General features: G+C 35.9%; 2 pseudogenes; one reads left to right on the top strand and one right to left on the bottom strand.

Moving 5' to 3' along the window:
* Positions 1-366: 366 nt before the first annotated feature.
* LOC134379419 (U2 spliceosomal RNA) lies at positions 367-434 on the bottom strand (annotated as a pseudogene).
* A 4,156-nt stretch (positions 435-4,590) lies between these two features.
* LOC134379252 (14-3-3 protein theta-like) lies at positions 4,591-6,163 on the top strand (annotated as a pseudogene).
* The last annotated feature ends 480 nt before the right edge of the window (positions 6,164-6,643 follow it).

Here is a 6,643-nt window from a genome sequence, read left to right as displayed (position 1 = left end):
TTATTTTTGCTATATGAATGAAAATACAGAGATGAATAAAACATTGTTTGTTCCTTCTTGAAATACTACTCCCAGGAAAATAAATATGGATAAGAAGAAAACAAAATTTTCAAAATTGTTCATTTTACTCTTCTTAGTTAAAGTACCAGTGAAACTGTTTTTGACCTGACTGCTTGATGTTCAATTATGGTGAATCCCTCATACCTGATAGTAAGTTATGTTTTTTGGTAATATTTCCCATGCATAAGGTACTTCTCTTCACAGCATTATCATGTATTGCATATTTGTTTTACAAAATGTAAAATTTTTAAATAATTATATTCAAAAGTATAAGCTTTGTGAGGACAGAGCTTGATATACAGATTTGATGTGTGTATCAAAAAATTTCATTTAATATACTACACTTGATCTTAGCCAAAAGGCCGAGAAGCGATATTAAGTGAAACAAGTCAGGCACAGAAAGAGAAATACCACATGTTCTCACTTATTGGAGGGAGCTAAAAATTAATATATAAATTCACACACACACATACACACACACACACACAAACCGGGGGGGAGGGGAGAAGATATAACAACCACAATTATTTGAAGTTGATACAACAAGCAAACAGAAAGGACATTGTTGGGGGGGAGGGGGGAGGGAGAAGGGAGGGAGGTTTTGGTGATGGGGAGCAATAATCAGCTACAATGTATATCGACAAAATAAAATTTAAAAAAAATTTCATAAAGAACAAAAAAACAAAGTGGTAATGAAAAAAACTCAAAGTATATGTCAGAAAAAGATATTTTCACATTTGAATGACACGAAAGTGTTAAGAAAAGACAAGTGGTACCAAAAACAAAAAGCAAATGAATATGTGACACGTTCACCATCACTAGAAATCAAAATAATTAAGTTAATAGTACAAATCAAAGCAATTTTTAACACCAAGATGCTTAAGATATTTCCAGCTCATTCTTTGCTGATAAAGTACATTGATATATATCTTTTTTGAAGGATTCTTAGTTATATGTATCAAAATCTTTATAAATTATTATATCCCTCTATCTCTATTTCTAATTTTAAACACTTCTACTGGTTCAAAAATTCAGAGATATTTCACTTAACATGATTTTCTCCAAGCTCATCCACGTTGTTGCAAATAGCAGAATTTCATTCTTTTTTATGACAGTAGTATTTCATTGTGTATATATGCCACATTTTCTTTATCCAGTCATCCATCAATGGACATTTAGGTTGGGTCCATATCTTGGCTATTGTAAATAGAGCTGCAATGAACATGGGGGTTCCTTCAATGTGGTGATTTCCATTCCTTTGGGTGTATACCTAGAAGTGGGACTGCTGGATTGTATGGTAGATCTACCTGTAGTTGTCTGAGGAAACTCCATACTGTTTCCCATAGTAGTTGTACTAATTTACAGTCCCACCAACACTGTAGGAGAGTTCCCTTCTCTCCACACCCTCACCAGAATTTGTTATTCTCCATCTTTTTGATTATAGCCATTCTAACTGGGGTGAGGTGACATTGCAATGTGGTTTTAATTTGCATTTCCTTGATGATTAGTGATGTTGAGCATTTTTTTAAGTGCCTGTTGGCCATTTGTGTGTCTTCATTTGACATATGTCTATTCAGTTCCTTTGCTCATTTTTTAACAAGGTTATTTGCTTTTTTTACTGTGTAGTTGCTTGAGTTCCTTGTATATTCTGGATGTTGATCCCTGTTAAGTGAAATAAGACAGGCACAGATGGAAAAATACCACATGTCCACACTCATAAGTGGGAGCTAAGAGAGAAGAAGGAAGGAAAGAAAGACCACAGTGGTGTGTTGGACTTGCAGATTGAGAGAGCATACTTGGGATTGCTGGGGAGGAGTGGGGAAGGGAGATTGGAAATAACTGGGCAGGGGACACTAGGAATAATCACAATTTGTGGTAATGGGCATCCTCATAGTATTGATCTGATCACCATATCTTGGGCACAGGTGGTGAGAGTCAGTTTTGTACCCCATGAATATGCATAATCAATAAAAAAAATCAGAGATACCAAAAAAAAAGACATAAATGTAAAAAAAATCATCCTAGCATTATTTAAATGGCAAAAAAATAGGAACAGCATAAATTTTCAATACTGTGGGACTCTGTTAAATAAATTATAGTACATAGTTATAGTATATGATGGACTATTAAGTTATTAAAAGTATGTTTTATAGAATATCAAGCAAAATTGGGCAGGTATATAACACAAGGTTAAACTGGATAAGCAAGTTACAATTAAGAAGGTGAAGAAATAATTATTCCAATTTTTAACTTAGACAAATATTCACACAGATAAATGTCTGGAATGATGTTTCTCAAGAAGAAACAGTGGTAATAGCAGTTATGTCTATGTAGCTTGTAGTTGGATAGACAGAGCTAGATTTCTGAGAGATCTTTTTCCTTTATGCCTTTTAATATTTTTGGATTTCATGGAAATGAGAGATAGGAATGTATTGACCACTTTCCCAATGTTACAGCAAAGATCTAGATTTTATGATTAATAGGACGATCTAGATCTAGTTAGTATTCATTTCTAGGGTGTAGGATTAATCTCTAACTCACCCTTGCTTTTTCTTTTCATTTTTCTATTAGACTGTTACAACATCAAATGATATTTAATTCCTTTTCTTCTCTTGGAAGGAGAAAAGCAAAACCAATAAAGGTCCATTGCTATGTCTAAAGAAGTTCAAAATGAGGAGTCAAACTTTGCATTATTTTTCACTAAGGAAAAAAGACAGAAAATTGCATCTCATTTCATGGTATTCTTTTCAAAAGCTGAATATTGCATAATCTACTTGCCTAATTATATATGATTTACGACCATTTTCACTGAAATCACAGCGAGGAAGTTTGCTTGGGAAGGCAATATTGAGTTTTATAACAATTGGCAGATACTTTATAATACTGCTTTCTACTGCAAAGGCATAATTACAATGTTTAGAAATGAGAGTGTGAAGGAGTAGACAGCAAAGAAAGATTAAAGTAAAATATTTTAGAAACTTAGTGATTTACAGATGCTGTGAGGCACATTCATAAATGTAGCCAAGGTGATGAACCTGTGCATAAACTTCAAAACACATGTATGGAGATGAAAAATGAGAATTTCAAACACCTTAGACAGTGACTCTTCTCTTTGCCATGCTGCTTACTGGGAGGGTGTCAGCATCTCTGGGCTTCCCTTCTTGCCTGGGTAACTAATCAAAGTCTCCCCTATTTACACGGCATTAATTGGATACAAATATCTTTGTACATGCTCTTTGGCTTCATCGTTTCTCAGCTATTTTCTTCATCAAGTAAACACTTCTGTTTTAGGACACACATTCATTTCCAATTACAATTTTCCAGAGAAATCCTGACTTTGGAGGAAGGTTACTTTGTGCAACTTCATTATCACGGCCTCTCTACTTCACATTTTATTTCTCTCAGGCACAAATGACTCACTCAGTCTCACGTTTTGGTCTCCCTTGTGTTACAAGTTCCTCTCTGTTCTCACAGTGCTTGCTCAACACAATACTAAACTAGCATTTTAGTTATTGCTGAATAGAAGTTTGATTTGACTGTCAGCACTTTCTGCAGCATAAAATCAGGAGTAAAATCACATCATGGTGTAAACAATCAAGTAAGAGCAATAAAGAGAAAAAGCGTCATGTAAACGGTAGAAAAAGAAACTGTGTTGTGTCTTAGCATAAATATGAGAAATCCTTCATCGCCTTCTATTACTATGGAATTCCTTCCAAAATAAATTCTCACTGTTTTTATCCTCTTTACTGTCTTCTGAAATATTTTATTGTATATATTTAGGGTGTACAACATGATGTTTTGATACACATATATGTAGTGAAATAGTTACTACAAAGAAATTAACATAGCCATCATCTCACATACTTACCTCTTCTTGTGTATTTGGTGAAAGTACCTAAAATCCATTATTTCACAAATTTTCAGTATACAATACAATGTTATTAACTATAATCCTCATGCTGTGCATTAGATACCTAGACTTATTTATTCCAGGTAAATGTAATTTCCAGTAAATTGGAATATACTTTCCAATAAATAACAAAACTTTGACTGAAAAATAATAATACTAAATGTTGTGTAATGTGGCAAAATTCTTGAAGTAAGAAAACAAAGACTTTTTTTGTTTAAGAAGATAGAATAAATATTAGTAATATATTTTAGTAGATCTTAGAGCTCTCAGATTTTCAAGGGATTTCAATAAATTAGCTTAGAAAATTATTTTATATGTTGGTGTTTAGAGAGTAAAGTCTAGACAGGTGTGATTTTCACAGCAAAAGGCAATGGAGTGAAAACTGAAATATAAAATGTATGTCTTCTAGAAACATTTCTTAACAGAGAGACATTTGTCATCAACTGATTTTGTGTTTAATTACTTTCTTCAGAAAAACTCTTATAGAGACCTTAAGACATTCCTACCTTCTGGATTCTATGTATGTCCCCCTGTAGAATAAGTTTTTCTGCAGGCACTGTAAGATTTCTCCTTTTATCCTTGTTAATTGTAACCCTCCAAATTGTTTACAATAGGGGACTAGCCTCGCGGCCGCACAGACGCGAAGCTCTCGAGGCGGAGGACTCCCGGTCCCGGTCGGCGCTCGCGCTCGCTCTCCTCGTCTTCGGCTCCGGCCCCGCGCGCCATGGAGAAGACGGAGCTGATCCAGAAGGCCAAGCTGGCCGAGCAGGCCGAGCGCTACGACGACATGGCCACTTGCATGAAGGCGGTGACCGAGCAGGGCGCCGAGCTGTCCAACGAGGAGCGCAACCTGCTGTCGGTGGCCTACAAGAACGTGGTCGGGGGCCGCAGGTCCGCCTGGAGGGTCATCTCGAGCCATCGAGCAGAAGACCTACACCTCCGACAAGAAGTTGCAGCTGATTAAGGACTATCGGGAGAAAGTGGAGTCCGAGCTGAGATCCATCTGCACCACGGTCCTGGAATTGTTGGATAAGTATTTAATAGCCAATGCAACTAATCCAGAGAGTAAAGTCTTCTATCTGAAAATGAAGGGAGATTACTTCCGGTACCTTGCTGAAGTTGCATGTGGTGATGATCGAAAGCAAACGATAGATAATTCCCAAGGAGCTTACCAAGAGGCGTTTGATATAAGCAAGAAAGAGATGCAACCCACACACCCAATACGCCTGGGGCTGGCTCTTAACTTTTCTGTATTTTAATATGAGATCCTTAATAACCCAGAGCTTGCCTGCACATTGGCGAAAACGGCTTTTGATGAGGCCATTGCAGAACTTGATACACTGAATGAAGACTCATACAAAGACAGCACCCTCATCATGCAGTTGCTTAGAGACAACTTAACATTATGGACATCAGACAGTGCAGGAGAAGAATGTGATGCAGCAGAAGGGGCCGGAAACTAAATGCATACAGGGTGTCATCTTTCTTTCCTTCAAGAAACCTTTTTACACATCTCCATTCCTTACTCCAGTTGGATTTCCTATAGCAAAGAAACCCACTCATGTGTATGGAATCAACTGTTTATAGTCTTTTTCACACTGCAGCTTTGGGAAAACTCCATTCCTTGATTTGTTTGTCTTGGCCTTCCTGGTGTGCAGTTACTGCTGTAGAAAAGTATTAATAGCATCATTTCATATAAACAAGTAACTTCCAAACACTTATGTAGAGGACTAAAAATTACCTGGTATTTAAGTAATCTGAACCAGTTCTGCAAGTGACTGTGTTTTGTATTACTGTGAAGATATGAAAATGTAGTTAATTACAATTTAAAGAGTGTTCTGCATAACTCCTTAATTTCTACATTCCCTCTTTCTCTCTTCTTTGGGGGTTTCCTTTCAGTAAGCAACTTTTCCATGCTCTTGATGTATTCCTTTTCAGTAGGAATCCAGAAGTATTAGGTTGAATGGAAAAGCACTTGACATTTCTGGGCTGGGGGTCACAAATTAAAATGCCTCCTATATCATATTGTGGAGGTTATGTATATCTGTGACAACAGGGAGTTTTCTTATTCACTGTTCATTTGCTGCTGTTTAAGTTGACAACTTCCCTTCCCAATAAAAATTCACTTAACACCTCCTGCCTTTGTAATTCTGGTATTCACTTCACTGTGTAATAGAAGTAGCATGTTGCTGCCAGACTCCAGCATTGCTTTTGGCAAATTAAAGTGCATGTCATTTCTTAATACACTAGAAAGGGGAAATAAATTAAAGTACACAAGTCCAAGTCTAAAACTTTAGTACTTTTCCATGCAGATTTGTGCACATGTGAGAGGGTGTCCAGTTTGTCTAGTGATTGTTATTTAGAGAGTTGGACCACTATTGTGTGTTGCTAATCATTGACTGTAGTCCCAAAAAAGCCTTGTGAAAATGTTATGCCCTATGTAACAGCAGAGTAACATAAAATAAAATTACATTTTATAAACCAAAAAAAAACAAAACAAAACAAAACAAATTGTTTACAATAAGAAGGAATTATTTTGTTTGATCTATGCTTTTAAGGAAGAGTTATCACTTAACGAAAAAATACAAATATGGTATAACAAAAAAATAAATACTTTTAAATGGTAGCATCTCTCTTTTTACCTAAATTTAAATTTGTGCTTATTAATTACTT

Source organism: Cynocephalus volans, chromosome 5 (assembly GCF_027409185.1).
Source record: "Cynocephalus volans isolate mCynVol1 chromosome 5, mCynVol1.pri, whole genome shotgun sequence".
NCBI classification, from domain to species: Eukaryota; Metazoa; Chordata; class Mammalia; order Dermoptera; family Cynocephalidae; genus Cynocephalus; species Cynocephalus volans.
The sequence above is the reverse complement of the archived record's forward strand: the minus strand, read 5'-3'. Positions and strand labels throughout refer to the sequence as shown.